At 44.7% G+C, this 20,624-nt stretch overlaps 1 long non-coding RNA gene across 6 annotated transcripts in view; it reads left to right on the forward strand.

Annotated features, from left to right (window-relative positions):
- Positions 1–20,624, forward strand: part of LOC130341006 (uncharacterized) — a 189,858-nt gene that overhangs the window by 62,765 nt on the left and 106,469 nt on the right. For 2 of the 6 annotated variants that reach the window (XR_008881018.1, XR_008881020.1), the window contains 3 exons: positions 8,035–8,107; positions 12,689–12,761; positions 18,144–18,216. This is a non-coding gene — a long non-coding RNA (uncharacterized LOC130341006). The remainder of the gene's footprint in view (positions 1–8,034; positions 8,108–12,688; positions 12,762–18,143; positions 18,217–20,624) is intronic. The other 4 variants (XR_008881021.1, XR_008881023.1, XR_008881022.1 and 1 more) reach the window with 3 other exon arrangements.

Genomic DNA, 20,624 nt, shown 5'->3' on the forward strand with positions numbered 1-20,624 from the left:
CGCGATCTTAAACTTATCCCCTATCCTTAGGATAAGGGATACGTTTTTCACCACTGGACTACCCCTTTAACCATGCCATACTCTTTACTCCTGAATATAACCCTGCCAGAAACTGTGCCCTCTGCCACACACTGTACCCATAATAATAATAATAATACTGCCACACACTGTTTTTTTATTTATTTCGGTTGAATCCCACCCCTGCACTGTCCTACATCTCCAGACCGTTCTGTCCCTGCCCCCCTTGCCCAGACCCCTTTGTCTGCCTCCTCCTCTAGACCCCTCTGTTCTCCTCCTCCAGACCTCTTTGTTCTCCTCCAGCAGATTCCTCTGCCCCCACCTCCTCCTGAGACCTCTGTCCGCCACCTCCAGACTCCTCTGTCTGCTTCATCCAAACCCCTTAGTCTTTCCCCCGGCTCCTCTTTCCTCCTCCAGATTCCTCTGTCCTCCTCCTCCAGATGATGCATGATAGATGTGTTTATGGCTGGTGTATGTATGACAGACAGTCATACACAAATACATACACACACCTATCATACATACATATATCATTGCGTACACACATCATACATACATCTATCCTACATTCATACTTGCATACATCTATCATACAAACTTGCATACATCTTACATGCATACATACATCTATCATGCATGCACACATCTACCATACATGCATGAATACATCTATCATACATACACACATCTATCATACATACTTACATGCATCTATTATACATACAAACATATATCATACAAACATCTATCATACATATATACATGCATGCATACATCTATTATACATACACACACACATCTATCATACATGCATACATACATCTGTCATGCATACATCTATAATACATACCCACATGACACCTCTATCATGCCATCACCTGGAGATCACCACCACTCATCAGGGTCTGGGGATCAGGTCGGAGAGAGGGCTGAATACGCTGGCTATCACTCCTTGCCCTCACTTGGCGCTGGTGTGATTTGTCCAGGACGCAATAAATTTTATTACACCGACAGTTGCAGGCTAGGAGCAGGCATGCGTGCCTGCTCAGGGAACTTCTGCTCCCAACAGCCTCGGCAGCTGCCCGATCTCGTGGGACTTTGGGTCTGGTGTAAGCCACTGCTGTCTTAAAGCAGCGGCGTTAATATTTTTTAAAAAAAATTAAGAAAAAAAAAGAAAAACTCCGACCTTAGACCTGGGGCTATAGCCTGTTACCCCCCTCCCCCCCCCCAGCAACACCCCTGTTGGTTGAACATAAAATAAATAATATAAAATATACAAATGTAAGATGAAAAAATGAATATATAATCACCATAGAAAATGGTATCCTGACACCATAAATTAGTCAATATATGTCCATACAGTAATCATAGAGTATTTTTGCGCTGGAACCCCCATATTTGGGTACCACTGTGTGAGGAAGAGCGAGCTTATAATACTATCTCCAGCACGAGGACCCTGATACAAAGTATCGCATTGGCTCTCCGCAAGCACTTACACCCTCTCTGCCGCCTGATCTCAGCTCCCAATATTGGGCCGGACGCAGATCCGTGCCAGTCAGCCGGCATCTCAGTGCAACTAAGCCACGAGCGGAGAAATGTCCCTTACCGTCCTGAGGGCCCATCCAGAGGACTTGTGACTGCAGGTAATATTCATCATTGTGGCCGGGTACATCCCGTGCCAACCTACACAGAAGCATTGTCTGACATTCACGCAGACGGGTTTTTACCATAAGGACACAGACGGACTTTGGTGTCAGGATACCAATTCATTTGGTGATTATATATCCATTTTTTATTTTATATTTTTATATATCATACTTATTTTTATAGTTCACTCCCTGTGTGTTATAAGTCTGCGACAAGGGCCCTGTTCAGACTTTAGTGTAATATATCTTTTTAATAATTAGCATACAATAAAATTATTTATTTTATGTACAGCCAATGATATCTCTAGTCTTCAATCAATTCTATATATATATACCATATTAATCGGCGTATAACATGCACTGGCGTATAACACGCACCCCCATTTTAACACAGAAATTTAAATAAAAAAATAAAATGTAAAATAAATGACCTGGACTAAATGCCACATCATCCACCCAACTTCGTTTTCTTCCACACATCAGTTTGGTCCCGTCCCCTCCAGTGCCACATCATTCCTTCCCTTTTATCAGTCCCTGTGCCACATTTACCCCTCTCATCGCCAATCCCCATGTCTCATCATCCCCCCCATGTCTCATCATTTCCCCCTGTCATAGACCACCATTAGCCATACAGACATTAAGCATTTAGTGCCTCCCCCCACTATCATTTCCCCCTGTCTCATCATCACCCACCCTGTCTCATCATGTCCCCCATCATTCCCCCCCTCATCATTTCCCCCTGTCTCATCATGCCCCCACCCTGTCTCATCATGTCCCCCCATCATTCCCCTGTCATCATCCCCCCACCCTGTCTGATCATGCCCCCCATCATTCCCCCCCTCATCATTTCCCCCTGTCTCATCATCCCCCCAACCTGTCTCATCATCCCCCATCATTTCCCCCTCCCTCATCATTTCTCCCTGTCTCATTAAGCATTTAGTTCCTCCCCGCACTATCATTTTCCCCTGTCTCATCATCCCCCACCCTGTTTCATCATGTCCCCCATCATTCCCCCCCTCATCATTTCCCCCTGTCTCATCATCCCCCTAACCTGTCTCATCATCCCCCATCATTTCCCCCTGTGTCATCATCCCCCCAACCTGTCTCATCATCCCCCCATCATTTCCCCCTCCCTCATCATTTCCCCCTGTCTCATTAAGCATTTAGTTCCTTCCCCCACTATCATTTCCCCCTGTCTCATCATGTCCCCATCCTGTCTCATCAAAACAAAAAAATAAAAAACTGACTAAAGCCATGACAATTCATAGCCTGTAAACATAATGCTGAAAAGCATAATACACTGCACTTTAATTCCAGTGCAGTGTAATATATGAGCGATCAGAAGATCACTCTTAATTGTTCTCTTTAAAAAAATTTAAGGGCTATGTTCACACTCAAGGATATTAATCCAGAATAATTATGGATGAAAATTCCACTGGATCATTGCCATCCTCATAGATGGCAATGTATTCTGCACAGATTACATCTAAACAAAGTTAAAAATAAAAAACGAACAATTTATAAAACCATCAACCCCTACACCCGCAAAATATATATATTTATAGAAAACAAAACCAAAAGATATTAAACACCTTCAGTATAAAGTTTAGAGGCATAAAACATTTACAAAAATTATTGAAATGTTTTGTTCCTTTTCGGATGCAGTTTCATAATTCCTGAGATAAGTAGTTCTGTCCCTAGAGTGTTATATATATAAGCGTCTGTAGCATGTATCAGGAACATGTTATCATACCTGTGTCTTTTTATAGGTGACTGATGCCCGGTGAGAGGTTGAACGTGACACATACCCCGTCAGCTGCAAGAAAGGAACCACGAGACAGGTAATTAATATTTATATTAATTACTGATAACAATCAGGCTAGATGTAACATCTAGACCTGCAGAGATGTGATAGTCTCTACCTTATACATGAAGATATATGTGTTGTTTATAAGTATATAGTCTATAGACAGCTTCTTTTATAACACAACCATATCTCAGGTACAGAGATTAGGATCATTTATGATCCCCAAACTCTGTTTTTCATTTGTAGGAATCCCCTTTTCCAATATTTAATAGAATAGAATCGACTGACCGAAGAGTTTACAAGTTTACTTTAGGGCGTAATACACTGCACTTTAATAGCAGTGTATTATAAGAGCGATCTGAACATCACTGTTAAAAATCTTCTTTATAGAAAATAAAAGGCTAGGTTCACACTGAGGAATATCCAGCCGGAATATATACTGCAGGAGGTTCTACGGGTATATTGCCGTCCTCATAGATGGCAATGTATTCTGCACGGATCCTGTCTAAAGAAAGTTAAAAATAAACAATTTATAAAATAACCCCAACCCGAGCCCTACAAAAATATATATGTTTATATGTTGACCACCGCACAAAGTGGCGGCTGACACACTCCCTCAATACAACTCTATGGCAGAGCCGGAGCTCTGCCTTCGGCAATCTCCGGCTCTGCCATTGCGATGTATTGAGGGGGCGTGTCGGCCACCACTTCGTGCCGTGGTCAACATGCCCCCTTCCTGTGGGCTGTCAGGGTCCCGTACAGGAGATTGCGGGGGGGCTTCCAGCGGTCGGACCCCCCACGATCTCTTGTACGGGGCACCGACAGCCCGCAGGAAGGGGGCGTGTTGACCACCGCACAACGTGGCGGCTGACACGCTCCCTCAATACAACTCTATGGCAGAGCCCGAGCTCTGCCTTCGGCAATCTCCGACTCTGCCATAGTGATGTATTGAGGGGGCGTGTCGGTCGCCGCTTCGTGCGGTGGTCGACACCCACTATCTGGCAAGTGAGCCTGGCACCCATACAAAGAGATCGCGGGGGGCCCCCAGCAGTCAGACCCCCGCGATCTTAAACTTATCCCCTATCCTTAGGATAAGGGATACGTTTTTCACCACTGGACTACCCCTTCAACCATGCCATACTCTTTACTCCTGAATATAACCCTGCCAGAAACTGTGCCCTCTGCCACACACTGCACCCATAATAATAATAATAATACTGCCACACACTGTTTTTTTATTTATTTCGGTTGAATCCCACCCCTGCACTGTCCTACATCTCCAGACCGTTCTGTCCCTGCCCCCCTTGCCCAGACCCCTTTGTCTGCCTCCTCCTCTAGACCCCTCTGTTCTCCTCCTCCAGACCTCTTTGTTCTCCTCCTGCAGATTCCTCTGCCCCCACCTCCTCCTGACCCCTCTGTCCGCCACCTCCAGACTCCTCTGTCTGCTTCATCCAAACCCCTTAGTCTTTCCCCCGGCTCCTCTTTCCTCCTCCAGATTCCTCTGTCCTCCTCCTCCAGATGATGCATGATAGATGTGTTTATGGCTGGTGTATGTATGACAGACAGTCATACACAAATACATACGCACACCTATCATACATACATATATCATTGCGTACACACATCATACATACATCTATCCTACATTCATACTTTCATACATCTATCATACAAACTTGCATACATCTTACATGCATACATACATCTATCATGCATGCACACATCTACCATACATGCATGAATACATCTATCATACATACACACATTTATCATACATACTTACATGCATCTATTATACATACAAACATATATCATACAAACATCTATCATACATATATACATGCATGCATACATCTATTATACATACACACACACATCTATCATACATGCATACATACATCTGTCATGCATACATCTATAATACATACCCACATGACACCTCTATCATGCCATCACCTGGAGATCACCACCACTCATCAGGGTCTGGGGATCAGGTCGGAGAGAGCGCTAAATACGCTGGCCATCACTCCTTGCCCTCACTTGGCGCTGGTGTGATTTGTCCAGGACGCAATAAATTTTATTACACCGACAGTTGCAGGCTAGGAGCAGGCATGCGTGCCTGCTCAGGGAACTTCTGCTCCCAACAGCCTCAGCAGCTGCCCGATCTCGTGGGACTTTGGGTCTGGTGTAAGCCACTGCTGTCTTAAAGCAGCGGCGTTAATATTTTTTAAAAAAAATTAAGAAAAAAAAAGAAAAACTCTGACCTGAGACCTGGGGCTATAGCCTGTTACCCCCCCCCCCTACCCCTCCCCCCCCAGCAACACCCCTGTTGGTTGAACATAAAATAAATAATATAAAATATACAAATGTAAAATGAAAAAATGAATATATAATCACCATAGAAAATGGTATCCTGACACCATAAATTAGTCAATATATGTCCATACAGTAATCATAGAGTATTTTTGCGCTGGAACCCCCATATTTGGGTACCACTGTGTGAGGAAGAGCGAGCTTATAATACTATCTCCAGCACGAGGACCCTGATACAAAGTATCGCATTGGCTCTCCGCAAGCACTTACACCCTCTCTGCCGCCTGATCTCAGCTCCCAATATTGGGCCGGACGCAGATCCGTGCCAGTCAGCCGGCATCTCAGTGCAACTAAGCCACGAGCGGAGAAATGTCCCTTACCGTCCTGAGGGCCCATCCAGAGGACTTGTGACTGCAGGTAATATTCATCATTGTGGCCGGGTACATCCCGTGCCAACCTACACAGAAGCATTGTCTGACATTCACGCAGACGGGTTTTTACCATAAGGACACAGACGGACTTTGGTGTCAGGATACCAATTCATTTGGTGATTATATATCCATTTTTTATTTTTATTTTATATTTTTATATATCATACTTATTTTTATAGTTCACTCCCTGTATGTTATAAGTCTGCGACAAGGGCCCTGTTCAGACTTTAGTGTAATATATCTTTTTAATAATTAGCATACAATAAAATTATTTATTTTATGTACAACCAATGATATCTCTAGTCTTCAATCAATTCTATACCTTGAGGTCTGTTTCTATATATATATATATATATATATATATATATATATATATATATACCATATTAATTGGCGTATAACATGCACTGGCGTATAACACGCACCCCCATTTTAACACAGAAATTTAAATAAAAAAATAAAATGTAAAATAAATGACCTGGACTAAATGCCACATCATCCACCCAACTTCATTTTCTTCCACACATCAGTTTGGTCCCGTCCCCTCCAGTGCCACATCATTCCTTCCCTTTTATCAGTCCCTGTGCCACATTTACCCCTCTCATCGCCACCCCCCATGTCTCATCATCCCCCCCATGTCTCATCATTTCCCCCTGTCATAGACCAACATTAGCCATACAGATATTAAGCATTTAGTGCCTCTCCCCACTATCATTTCCCCCTGTCTCATCATCACCCACCCTGTCTCATCATGTCCCCCCTCATTCCCCCCCCTCATCATTTCCCCTGTCTCATCATGCCCCCACCCTGTCTCATCATGTCCCCCCATCATTCCCCTGTCATCATCCCCCCACCCTGTCTGATCATGCCCCCCATCATTCCCCCCCCCATCATTTCCCCCTGTCTCATCATCCCCCCAACCTGTCTCATCATCCCCCATCATTTCCCCCTCCCTCATCATTTCTCCCTGTTTCATTAAGCATTTAGTTCCTCCCCGCACTATCATTTTCCCCTGTCTCATCATCCCCCACCCTGTTTCATCATGTCCCCCATCATTCCCCCCCTCATCATTTCCCCCTGTCTCATCATCCCCCCAACCTGTCTCATCATCCCCCATCATTTCCCCCTGTCTCATCATCCCCCCAACCTGTCTCATCATCCCCCCCATCATTTCCCCCTCCCTCATCATTTCCCCCTGTCTCATTAAGCATTTAGTTCCTCCCCCCACTATCATTTCCCCCTGTCTCATCATGTCCCCATCCTGTCTCATCAAAACAAAAAAATAAAAAACTGACTAAAGCCATGACAATTCATAGCCTGTAAACATAATGCTGAAAAGCATAATACACTGCACTTTAATTCCAGTGCAGTGTAATATATGAGCGATCAGAAGATCACTCTTAATTGTTCTCTTTAAAAAAATTTAAGGGCTATGTTCACACTCAGGAATATTAATCCAGAATAATTATGGATGAAAATTCCACTGGATCATTGCCATCCTCATAGATGGCAATGTATTCTGCACAGATTACATCTAAACAAAGTTAAAAATAAAAAACGAACAATTTATAAAACCATCAACCCCTACACCCGCAAAATATATATATATTTATAGAAAACAAAACCAAAAGATATTAAACACCTTTAGTATAATGTTTAGAGGCATAAAACATTTACAAAAAATATTGAAATGTTTTGTTCCTTTTCGGATGCAGTTTCATAATTCCTGAGATAAGTAGTTCTGTCCCTAGAGTGTTATATATATAAGCGTCTGTAGAATGTATCAGGAACATGTTATCATACCTGTGTCTTTTTATAGGTGACTGATGCCCGGTGAGAGGTTGAACGTGACACATACCCCCGTCAGCTGCAAGAAAGGAACCACGAGACAGGTAATTAATATTTATATTAATTACTGATAACAATCAGGCTAGATGTAACATCTAGACCTGCAGAGATGTGATAGTCTCTACCTTATACATGAAGATATATGTGTTGTTTATAAGTATATCGTCTATAGACAGCTTCTTTTATAACACAACCATATCTCAGGTACAGAGATGAGGATCATTTATGATCCCCAAACTCTGTTTTTCATTTGTAGGAATCCCCTTTTCCAATATTTAATAGAATAGAATCGACTGACCGAAGAGTTTACAAGTTTACTTTAGGGCGTAATACACTGCACTTTAATAGCAGTGCAGTATATTATAAGAGCGATCTGAACATCACTGTTAAAAATCTTCTTTATAGAAAATAAAAGGCTAGGTTCACACTGAGGAATATCCAGCCGGAATATATACCGCAGGAGGTTCTACGGGTATATTGCCGTCCTCATAGATGGCAATGTATTCTGCACGGATCCTGTCTAAAGAAAGTTAAAAATAAACAATTTATAAAATAACCCCAACCCGAGCCCTACAAAAATATATATGTTTATATGTTGACCACCGCACAAAGTGGCGGCTGACACACTCCCTCATTACAACTCTATGGCAGAGCCGGAGCTCTGCCTTCGGCAATCTCCGGCTCTGCCATAGCGATGTATTGAGGGGGGCGTGTCGGCCACCACTTCGTGCCGTGGTCAACACGCCCCCTTCCTGTGGGCTGTCAGGGTCCCGTACAGGAGATTGCGGGGGGGGGGGCTTCCAGCGGTCTGACCCCCCACGATCTCTTGTACGGGGCACCGACAGCCCGCAGGAAGGGGGCGTGTTGACCACCGCACAACGTGGCGGCTGACACGCTCCCTCAATACAACTCTATGGCAGAGCCCGAGCTCTGCCTTCGGCAATCTCCGACTCTGCCATAGTGATGTATTGATGGGGCGTGTCGGTCGCCGCTTCGTGCGGTGGTCAACACCCACTATCTGGCAAGCGAGCCTGGCACCCATACAAAGAGATCACGGGGGGCCCCCAGCAGTCAGACCCCCGCGATCTTAAACTTATCCCCTATCCTTAGGATAAGGGATACGTTTTTCACCACTGGACTACCCCTTTAACCATGCCATACTCTTTACTCCTGAATATAACCCTGCCAGAAACTGTGCCCTCTGCCACACACTGTACCCATAATAATAATAATAATACTGCCACACACTGTTTTTTTATTTATTTCGGTTGAATCCCACCCCTGCACTGTCCTACATCTCCAGACCGTTCTGTCCCTGCCCCCCTTGCCCAGACCCTTTTGTCTGCCTCCTCCTCTTGACCCCTCTGTTCTCCTCCTCCAGACCTCTTTGTTCTCCTCCTGCAGATTCCTCTGCCCCCACCTCCTCCTGACCCCTCTGTCCGCCACCTCCAGACTCCTCTGTCTGCTTCATCCAAACCCCTTAGTCTTTCCCCCGGCTCCTCTTTCCTCCTCCAGATTCCTCTGTCCTCCTCCTCCAGATGATGCATGATAGATGTGTTTATGGCTGGTGTATGTATGACAGACAGTCATACACAAATACATACGCACACCTACCATACATACATATATCATTGCGTACGCACATCATACATACATTTATCCTACATTCATAGTTGCATACATCTATCATACAAACTTGCATACATCTTACATGCATACATACATCTCTCATGCATGCACACATCTACCATACATGCATGAATACATCTATCATACATACACACATCTATCATACATACTTACATGCATCTATTATACATACAAACATATATCATACAAACATCTATCATACATATATACATGCATGCATACATCTATTATACATAAACACACACATCTATCATACATGCATACATACATCTGTCATGCATACATCTATAATACATACCCACATGACACCTCTATCATGCCATCACCTGGAGATCACCACCACTCATCAGGGTCTGGGGATCAGGTCGGAGAGAGCGCTGAATACGCTGGCCATCACTCCTTGCCCTCACTTGGCGCTGGTGTGATTTGTCCAGGACGCAATAAATTTTATTACACCGACAGTTGCAGGCTAGGAGCAGGCATGCGTGCCTGCTCAGGGAACTTCTGCTCCCAACAGCCTCGGCAGCTGCCCGATCTCGTCGGACTTTGGGTCTGGTGTAAGCCACTGCTGTCTTAAAGCAGCGGCGTTAATATTTTTTAAAAAATTTAAGAAAAAAAAAGAAAAACTCCGACCTGAGACCTGGGGCTATAGCCTGTTACCCCCCCCCCCTACCCCCCCCCCCCCCCAGCAACACCCCTGTTGGTTGAACATAAAATAAATAATATAAAATATACAAATGTAAAATGAAAAAATTAATATATAATCACCATAGAAAATGGTATCCTGACACCATAAATTAGTCAATATATGTCCATACAGTAATCATAGAGTATTTTTGCGCTGGAACCCCCATATTTGGGTACCACTGTGTGAGGAAGAGCGAGCTTATAATACTATCTCCAGCACGAGGACCCTGATACAAAGTATCGCATTGGCTCTCCGCAAGCACTTACACCCTCTCTGCCGCCTGATCTCAGCTCCCAATATTGGGCCGGACGCAGATCCGTGCCAGTCAGCCGGCATCTCAGTGCAACTAAGCCACGAGCGGAGAAATGTCCCTTACCGTCCTGAGGGCCCATCCAGAGGACTTGTGACTGCAGGTAATATTCATCATTGTGGCCGGGTACATCCCGTGCCAACCTACACAGAAGCATTGTCTGACATTCACGCAGACGGGTTTTTACCATAAGGACACAGACGGACTTTGGTGTCAGGATACCAATTCATTTGGTGATTATATATCCATTTTTTATTTTATATTTTTATATATCATACTTATTTTTATAGTTCACTCCCTGTATGTTATAAGTCTGCGACAAGGGCCCTGTTCAGACTTTAGTGTAATATATCTTTTTAATAATTAGCATACAATAAAATTATTTATTTTATGTACAACCAATGATATCTCTAGTCTTCAATCAATTCTATACCTTGAGGTCTGTTTCTATATATATATATATATATATATATATACCATATTAATCGGCGTATAACACGCACTGGCGTATAACACGCACCCCCATTTTAACACAGAAATTTAAGTAAAAAAATAAAATGTGAAATAAATGACCTGGACTAAATGCCACATTATCCACCCAAACTTCGTTTTCTTCCACACATCAGTTTGGTCCCGTCCCCTCCAGTGCCACATCATTCCTTCCCTTTTATCAGTCCATGTGCCACATTTACCTCTCTCATCGCCACCCCCCATGTCTCATCATCCCCCCATGTCTCATCATTTCCCCCTGTCATACACCACCATTAGCCATACAGACATTAAGCATTTAGTGCCTCCCCCCACTATCATTTCCCCCTGTCTCATCATCACCCACCCTGTCTCATCATGTCCCCCATCATTCCCCCCCCTCATCATTTCCCCCTGTCTCATCATGCCCCCACCCTGTCTCATCATGTTCCCCCATCATTCCCCTGTCATCATCCCCCCACCCTGTCTGATCATGCCCCCCATCATTCCCCCCCTCATCATTTCCCCCTGTCTCATCATCCCCCCAACCTGTCTCATCATCCCCCATCATTTCCCCCTCCCTCATCATTTCTCCCTGTCTCATTAAGCAATTAGTTCCTCCCCGCACTATCATTTTCCCCTGTCTCATCATCCCTCACCCTGTTTCATCATGTCCCCCATCATTCCCCCCCTCATCATTTCCCCCTGTCTCATCATCCCCCCAACCTGTCTCATCATCCCCCATCATTTCCCCCTGTCTCATCATCCCCCCAACCTGTCTCATCATCCCCCCATCATTTCCCCCTCCCTCATCATTTCCCCCTGTCTCATTAAGCATTTAGTTCCTCCCCCCACTATCATTTCCCCCTGTCACATCATCCCCCACCCTGTCTCATCATGTCCCCCATCATTCCCCCCCTCATCATTTCCCCCTGTCTCATCATGTCCCCACCCTGTATCATCAAAACAAAAAAATATAAAACTGACTAAAGCCATGACAATTCATAGCCTGTAAACATAATGCTGAAAAGCATAATACACTGCACTTTAATTCCAGTGCAGTGTAATATATGAGCGATCAGAAGATCACTCTTAATTGTTCTCTTTAAAAAAATTTAAGGGCTATGTTCACACTCAGGAATATTAATCCAGAATAATTATGGATGAAAATTCCACTGGATCATTGCCATCCTCATAGATGGCAATGTATTCTGCACAGATTACATCTAAACAAAGTTAAAAATAAAGAACGAACATTTTATAAAACCATCAACCCCTACACCCGCAAAATATATATATTTATAGAAAACAAAACCAAAAGATATTAAACACCTTCAGTATAATGTTTAGAGGCATAAAACATTTACAAAAATTATTGAAATGTTTTGTTCCTTTTCGGATGCAGTTTCATAATTCCTGAGATAAGTAGTTCTGTCCCTAGAGTGTTATATATATAAGCGTCTGTAGCATGTATCAGGAACATGTTATCATACCTGTGTCTTTTTATAGGTGACTGATGGCCGTTGAAAAGTTGAACGTGACACATACCCCTGTCAGCTGCAAGAAAGGAACCGCGAGACAGGTAATTAATATTTATATTAATTACTGATAACAATCAGGCTAGATGTAACATCTAGACCTGCAGAGATGTGATAGTCTCTACCTTATACATGAAGATATATGTGTTGTTTATAAGTATATCGTCTATAGACAGCTTCTTTTATAACACAACCATATCTCAGGTACAGAGATTAGGATCATTTATGATCCCCAAACTCTGTTTTTCATTTGTAGGAATCCCCTTTTCCAATATTTAATAGAATAGAATCGACTGACTGAAGAGTTTACAAGTTTACTTTAGGGCGTAATACCCTGCACTTAATAGCAGTGCAGTGTATTATAAGAGCGATCTGAACATCACTGTTAAAAATCTTCTTTATAGAAAATAAAAGGCTAGGTTCACACTGAGGAATATCCAGCCGGAATATATACTGCAGGAGGTTCTACGGGTATATTGCCGTCCTCATAGATGGCAATGTATTCTGCACGGATCCTGTCTAAAGAAAGTTAAAAAGAAACAATTTATAAAATAACCCCAACCCGAGCCCTACAAAAATATATATGTTTATATGTTGACCACCGCACAAAGTGGCGGCTGACACACTCCCTCAATACAACTCTATGGCAGAGCCGGAGCTCTGCCTTCTGCAATCTCCGGCTCTGCCATAGTGATGTATTGAGGGGGGGTTTCGGCCGCCGCTTCGTGCGGTGGTCGACACCCACTATCTGGCATGCGAGCCTGGCACCCATACAAAGAGATCGTGGGGGGCCCCCAGCAGTCAGACCCCCGCGATCTTAAACTTATCCCCTATCCTTAGGAAGGGGGCGTGTTGACCACCGCACAACGTGGCGGCTGACACACTCCCTCAATACAACTCTATGGCAGAGCCCGAGCTCTGCCTTCGGCAATCTCCGACTCTGCCATAGTGATGTATTGAGGGGGGGTTTCGGCCGCCGCTTCGTGCGGTGGTCGACACCCACTATCTGGCATGCGAGCCTGGCACCCATACAAAGAGATCGTGGGGGGCCCCCAGCAGTCAGACCCCCGCGATCTTAAACTTATCCCCTATCCTTAGGATAAGGGATACGTTTTTCACCACTGGACTACCCCTTTAACCATGCCATACTCTTTACTCCTGAATATAACCCTGCCAGAAACTGTGCCCTTTGCCACACACTGTACCCATAATAATAATAATAATACTGCCACACACTGTTTTTTTATTTATTTCGATTGAATCCCACCCCTGCACTGTCCTACATCATCAGACCGTTCTGTCCCTGCCCCCCTTGCCCAGACCCCTTTGTCTGCCTCCTCCTCTAGACCCCTCTGTTCTCCTCCTCCAGACCTCGTTGTTCTCCTCCTGCAGATTCCTCTGCCCCCACCTCCTCCGGACCCCTCTGTCCGCCACCTCCAGACTCCTCTGTCTGCTTCATCCAAACCCCTTAGTCTTTCCCCCGGCTCCTCTTTCCTCCTCCAGATTCCTCTGTCCTCCTCCTCCAGATGATGCATGATAGATGTGTTTATGGCTGGTGTATGTATGACAGACAGTCATACACAAATACATACACACGCCTATCATACATATATATATCATTGCGTACACACATCATACATACATCTATCCTACATTCATACTTGCATACATCTATCATACAAACTTGCATACATCTTACATGCATACATACATCTATCATGCATGCACACATCTACCATACATGCATGAATACATCTATCATACATACACACATCTATTATACATACTTACATGCATCTATTATACATACAAACATATATCATACAAACATCTATCATACATATATACATGCGTGCATACATCTATTATACATACACACACACACATCTATCATACATGCATACATACATCTGTCATGCATACATCTATAATACATACCCACATGACACCTCTATCATGCCATCACCTGGAGATCACCACCACTCATCAGGGTCTGGGGATCAGGTCGGAGAGAGCGCTGAATACGCTGGCCATCACTCCTTGCCCTCACTTGGCGCTGGTGTGATTTGTCCAGGACGCAATAAATTTTATTACACCGACAGTTGCAGGCTAGGAGCAGGCATGCGTGCCTGCTCAGGGAACTTCTGCTCCAAACAGCCTCGGCAGCTGCCCGATCTCGTGGCACTTGGGGTCTGGTGTAAGCCACTGCTGTCTTAAAGCAGCGGCGTTAATATTTTTTTTTAAAATTTAAGAAAAAAAAAGAAAAACTCCGACCTGAGACCTGGGGCTATAGCCTGATACCCCCCCCCCTACCCCCCCCCCCCCCAGCAACACCCCTGTTGGTTGAACATAAAATAAATAATATAAAATATACAAATGTAAAATGAAAAAATGAATATAAAATCACCATAGAAAATGGTATCCTGACACCATAAATTAGTCAATATATGTCCATACAGTAATCATAGAGTATTTTTGCGCTGGAACCCCCATATTTGGGTACCACTGTGTGAGGAAGAGCGAGCTTATAATACTATCTCCAGCACGAGGACCCTGATACAAAGTATCGCATTGGCTCTCCGCAAGCACTTACACCCTCTCTGCCGCCTGATCTCAGCTCCCAATATTGGGCCGGACGCAGATCCGTGCCAGTCAGCCGGCATCTCAGTGCAACTAAGCCACGAGCGGAGAAATGTCCCTTACCGTCCTGAGGGCCCATCCAGAGGACTTGTGACTGCAGGTAATATTCATCATTGTGGCCGGGTACATCCCGTGCCAACCTACACAGAAGCATTGTCTGACATTCACGCAGACGGGTTTTTACCATAAGGACACAGACGGACTTTGGTGTCAGGATACCAATTCATTTGGTGATTATATATGCATTTTTATTTTATATTTTTATATATCATACTTATTTTTATAGTTCACTCCCTGTATGTTATAAGTCTGTGACAAGGGCCCTGTTCAGACTTTAGTGTAATATATCTTTTTAATAATTATCATGCAATAAAATTATTTATCTTATGTACAACCAATGATATCTCTAGTCTTCAATCAATTCTATACCTTGAGGTCTGTTTCTCTCTCTCTCTCTCTCTCTCTATATATATATATATATATATTTTAAAAAATATATATATATATGTATATATATATATATATATATATATATATATATATACCGTATTTATCGGGGTATACCACGCACCGGCCTATAACACGCACCCTCATTTTACCAAGGATATTTGGGTAAAAAAAGTGTTTTTTACCCAAATATCCATGGTAAAATGAGGGTGGGTGTGTGTGTGCACGTGTATACCCCGATACACCCCCAGGAAAGGCAGGGGGAGAGAGGCCGTCGCTGCCCCTTTCTCTCCCCCTGGCTATCGGCGCCACTGCCCGTTCTGTCCACCTGAGTATCGGTGCCGGCGCCGATAGCCAGGGGGAGAGAAGGGGCAGCGGCACCCATTGCCGGCGCCGCTGCCCCGTTGCCTCCCCCCATCCCCGGTGGCATAATTACCTGGGTCGGGTCCGCGCTGATGCAGGCCTCCGGCGCGCGTCCCCTGCGTCGTTGCTATGCACGGCTCGGCGCACTGACGTCATGCGCCGCGCCGTGCAGCGCATAGCAACGACGACGGGGACGCACGCCGGAGGCCTGCAGCAGCGCGGACCCGACCCAGGTAACTATGCCACCGGGGATTGGGGGAGGCAACGGGGCAGCGGCACCGGCAATGGGTGCCGCTGCCCCTTCTCTCCCCCTGGCTGTCAGCGCCGCTTCTCTCCCCCGGCTATCGGCGCTGGCAATGGGGCGCCGGCACCGATAGTCAGAGGGACAGAACGGGCAGCGGCGCCGATAGCCAGGGGGAGAGAAGGGCCGGCAGCAGCGCTCTAGACCCCAGGAAAGGCAGGGGGAGAGAAGCAGGCAGCGACGGCCTCTCTCCCCCTGCCTTTCCTGGGGGTGTATCGGCGTATAACACGCACATAGACTTTAGGCAAAAAAATTTAGCCTAAAAGTGCGTGTTATACGCCGATAAATACAGTATATATAAATACCATATTAATCGGCGTATAACATGCACTGGCGTATAACACGCACCCCCATTTTAACAGGGAAATTTAAGTAAAAAAATAAAATGTAAAATAAATGACCTGGACTAAATGCCACATCATCCACCCAACGTCGTTTTCTTCCACACATCAGTTTGGTCCCGTCCCCTCCAGTGCCACATCATTCCTTCCCTTTTATCAGTCCCTGTGCCACATTTACCCCTCTCATCGCCACCCCCCATGTCTCATCATCCCCCCCATGTCTCATAATTTCCCCCTGTCATAGACCACAACTAGCCATACAGACATTAAGCATTTAGTGCCTCCCCCCACTATCATTTCCCCCTGTCTCATCATCCCCCACCCTGTCTCATCATGTCCCCCATCATTCCCCCCCCTCATCATTTCCCCCTGTCTCATCATCCCCCCACCCTGTCTCATCATGTCCCCCCATCATTCCCCTGTCATCATCCCCCCACCCTGTCTGATCATGCCCCCCATCATTCCCCCCCTCATCATTTCCCCCTTTCTCATCATCCCCCCAACCTGTCTCATCATCCCCCATCATTTCCCCCTGTCTCATCATCCCCCCAACCTGTCTCATCATCCCCCCATCATTTCCCCCTCCCTCATCATTTCCCCCTGTCTCATTAAGCATTTAGTTCCTCCCCCCACTATCATTTCCCCCTGTCTCATCATCCCCCCAACCTGTCTCATCATCCCCCATCATTTCTTCCTCCCTCATCATTTCCCCCTGTCTCATTAAGCATTTAGTACCTCCCCCCACTATCATTTCCCCCTGTCTCATCATGTCCCCATCCTGTCTCATCAAAACAAAAAAATTAAAAACTGACTAAAGCCATGACAATTCATAGCCTGTAAACATAATGCTGAAAAGCATAATACACTGCACTTTAATTCCAGTGCAGTGTAATATATGAGCGATCAGAAGATCACTCTTAATTGTTCTCTTTAAAAAAATTTAAAGGCTATGTTCACACTCAGGAATATTAATCCAGAATAATTATGGATGAAAATTCCACTGGATCATTGCCATCCTCATAGATGGCAATGTATTCTGCACAGATTACATCTAAACAAAGTTAAAAATAAAAAACGAACAATTTATAAATCCATCAACCTCTACACCCGCAAAATATATATATTTATAGAAAACAAAACCAAAAGATATTAAACACCTTCAGTATAATGTTTAGAGGCATAAAACATTTACAAAAATTATTGAAATGTTTTGTTCCTTTTCGGATGCAGTTTCATAATTCCTGAGATAAGTAGTTCTGTCCCTAGAGTGTTATATATATAAGCGTCTGTAGCATGTATCAGGAACATGTTATCATACCTGTGTCTTTTTATAGGTGACTGATGCCCGTTGAAAAGTTGAACGTGACACATACCCCCGTCAGCTGCAAGAAAGGAACCGCGAGACAGGTAATTAATATTTATATTAATTACTGATAACAATCAGGCTAGATGTAACATCTAGACCTGCAGAGATGTGATAGTCTCTACCTTATACATGAAGATATATGTGTTGTTTAGAAGTATATCGTCTATAGACAGCTTCTTTTATAACACAACCATATCTCAGGTACAGAGATTAGGATCATTTATGATCCCCAAACTCTGTTTTTCATTTGTAGGAATCCCCTTTTCCAATATTTAATAGAATAGAATCGACTGACTGAAGAGTTTACAAGTTTACTTTAGGGCGTAATACACTGCACTTTAATAGCAGTGCAGTGTATTATAAGAGCGATCTGAACATCACTGTTAAAAATCTTCTTTATAGAAAATAAAAGGCTAGGTTCACACTGAGGAATATCCAGCCGGAATATATACTGCAGGAGGTTCTACGGGTATATTGCCGTCCTCATAGATGGCAATGTATTCTGCACGGATCCTGTCTAAAGAAAGTTAAAAAGAAACAATTTATAAAATAACCCCAACCCGAGCCCTACAAAAATATATATGTTTATATGTTGACCACCGCACAAAGTGGCGGCTGACGCGCTCCCTCAATACAACTCTATGGCAGAGCCGTAGCTCTGCCTTCGGCAATCTCCGTCTCTTCCATAGCGATGTATTGAGGGGGCGTGTCGGCCGCCACTTCGTGCGGTGGTCAACACGCCCCCTTCCTGCGGGCTTTCAGGCTCCCGTACAGGAGATTGCGGGGGGGCTTCCAGCGGTCGGACCCCCCACGATCTCTTGTACGGGGCACCGACAGCCCGCAGGAAGGGGGCGTGTTGACCACCGCACAACGTGGCGGCTGACACGCTCCCTCAATACAACTCTATGGCAGAGCCCGAGCTCTGCCTTCGGCAATCTCCGACTCTGCCATAGTGATGTATTGAGGGGGCGTGTCGGCCGCCGCTTCGTGCGGTGGTCGACACCCACTATCTGGCCAGCGAGCCTGGCACCCATACAGAGAGATCGCGGGGGGGCCCCAGCAGTCAGACCCCCGCGTTCTTAAACTTATCCCCTATCCTTAGGATAAGGGATACATTTTTCACCACTGGACTACCCCTTCAACCATGCCATACTCTTTACTCCTGAATATAATAACCCTGCCAGAAACTGTGCCCTCTGCCACACACTGTACCCGTAATAATAATAATAATACTGCCACACACTGTTTTTTTATTTATTTCGGTTGAATCCCACCCCTGCACTGTCCTACACTTCCAGACCGTTCTGTCCCTGCCCCCCTTGCCCAGACCCCTTTGTCTGCCTCCTCCTCTAGACCCCTCTGTTCTTCTCCTCCAGACCTCTTTGTTCTCCTCCTGCAGATTCTTCTGCCCCCACCTCCTCCTGACCCCTCTGTCCGCCACCTCCAGACTCCTCTGTCTGCTTCATCCAAACCCCTTAGTCTTTCCCCCGGCTCCTCTTTCCTCCTCCAGATTCCTCTGTCCTCCTCCTCCAGATGATGCATGATAGATGTGTTTATGGCTGGTGTATGTATGACAGACAGTCATACACAAATACATACACACACCTATCATACATACATATATCATTGCGTACACACATCATACATACATCTATCCTACATTCCTACTTGCATACATCTATCATACAAACTTGCATACATCTTACATGCATACATACATCTATCATACATGCACACATCTACCATACATGCATGAATACATCTATCATACATACACACATCTATCATACATACTTACATGCATCTATTATACATACAAACATATATCATACAAACATCTATCATACATATATACATGCATGCATACATCTATTATACATACACACACACATCTATCATACACGCATACATACATCTGTCATGCATACATCTATAATACATACCCACATGACACCTCTATCATGCCATCACCTGGAGATCACCACCACTCATCAGGGTCTGGGGATCAGGTCGGAGAGAGCGCTGAATACGCTGGCCATCACTCCTTGCCCTCACTTGGCGCTGGTGTGATTTGTGCAGGACGCAATACATTTTATTACACCGACAGTTGCAGGCTAGGAGCAGGCATACGTGCCTGCTCAGGGAACTTCTGCTCCCAACAGCCTCGGCAGCTGCCCGATCTCGTGGGACTTTGGGTCCGGTGTAAGCCACTGCTGTATGAAAGCAGCGGCGTTAATATTTTTGAAAAAAATGTAAGAAAAAAAAAAGAAAAACTCCGACCTGAGACCTGGGGCTATAGCCCGTTAACCCCCCCCCCTACCCCCCCCCCAGCAACACCCCTGTTGGTTGTACATAAAATAAATAATATAAAATATACAAATGTAAAAATGAATATATAATCACCATATAAAATGGTATCCTGACACCATAAATTAGTCAATATATGTCC

This window comes from Hyla sarda, unplaced genomic scaffold (assembly GCF_029499605.1).
Source record: "Hyla sarda isolate aHylSar1 unplaced genomic scaffold, aHylSar1.hap1 scaffold_609, whole genome shotgun sequence".
In the NCBI taxonomy this organism is placed as follows: domain Eukaryota; kingdom Metazoa; phylum Chordata; class Amphibia; order Anura; family Hylidae; genus Hyla; species Hyla sarda.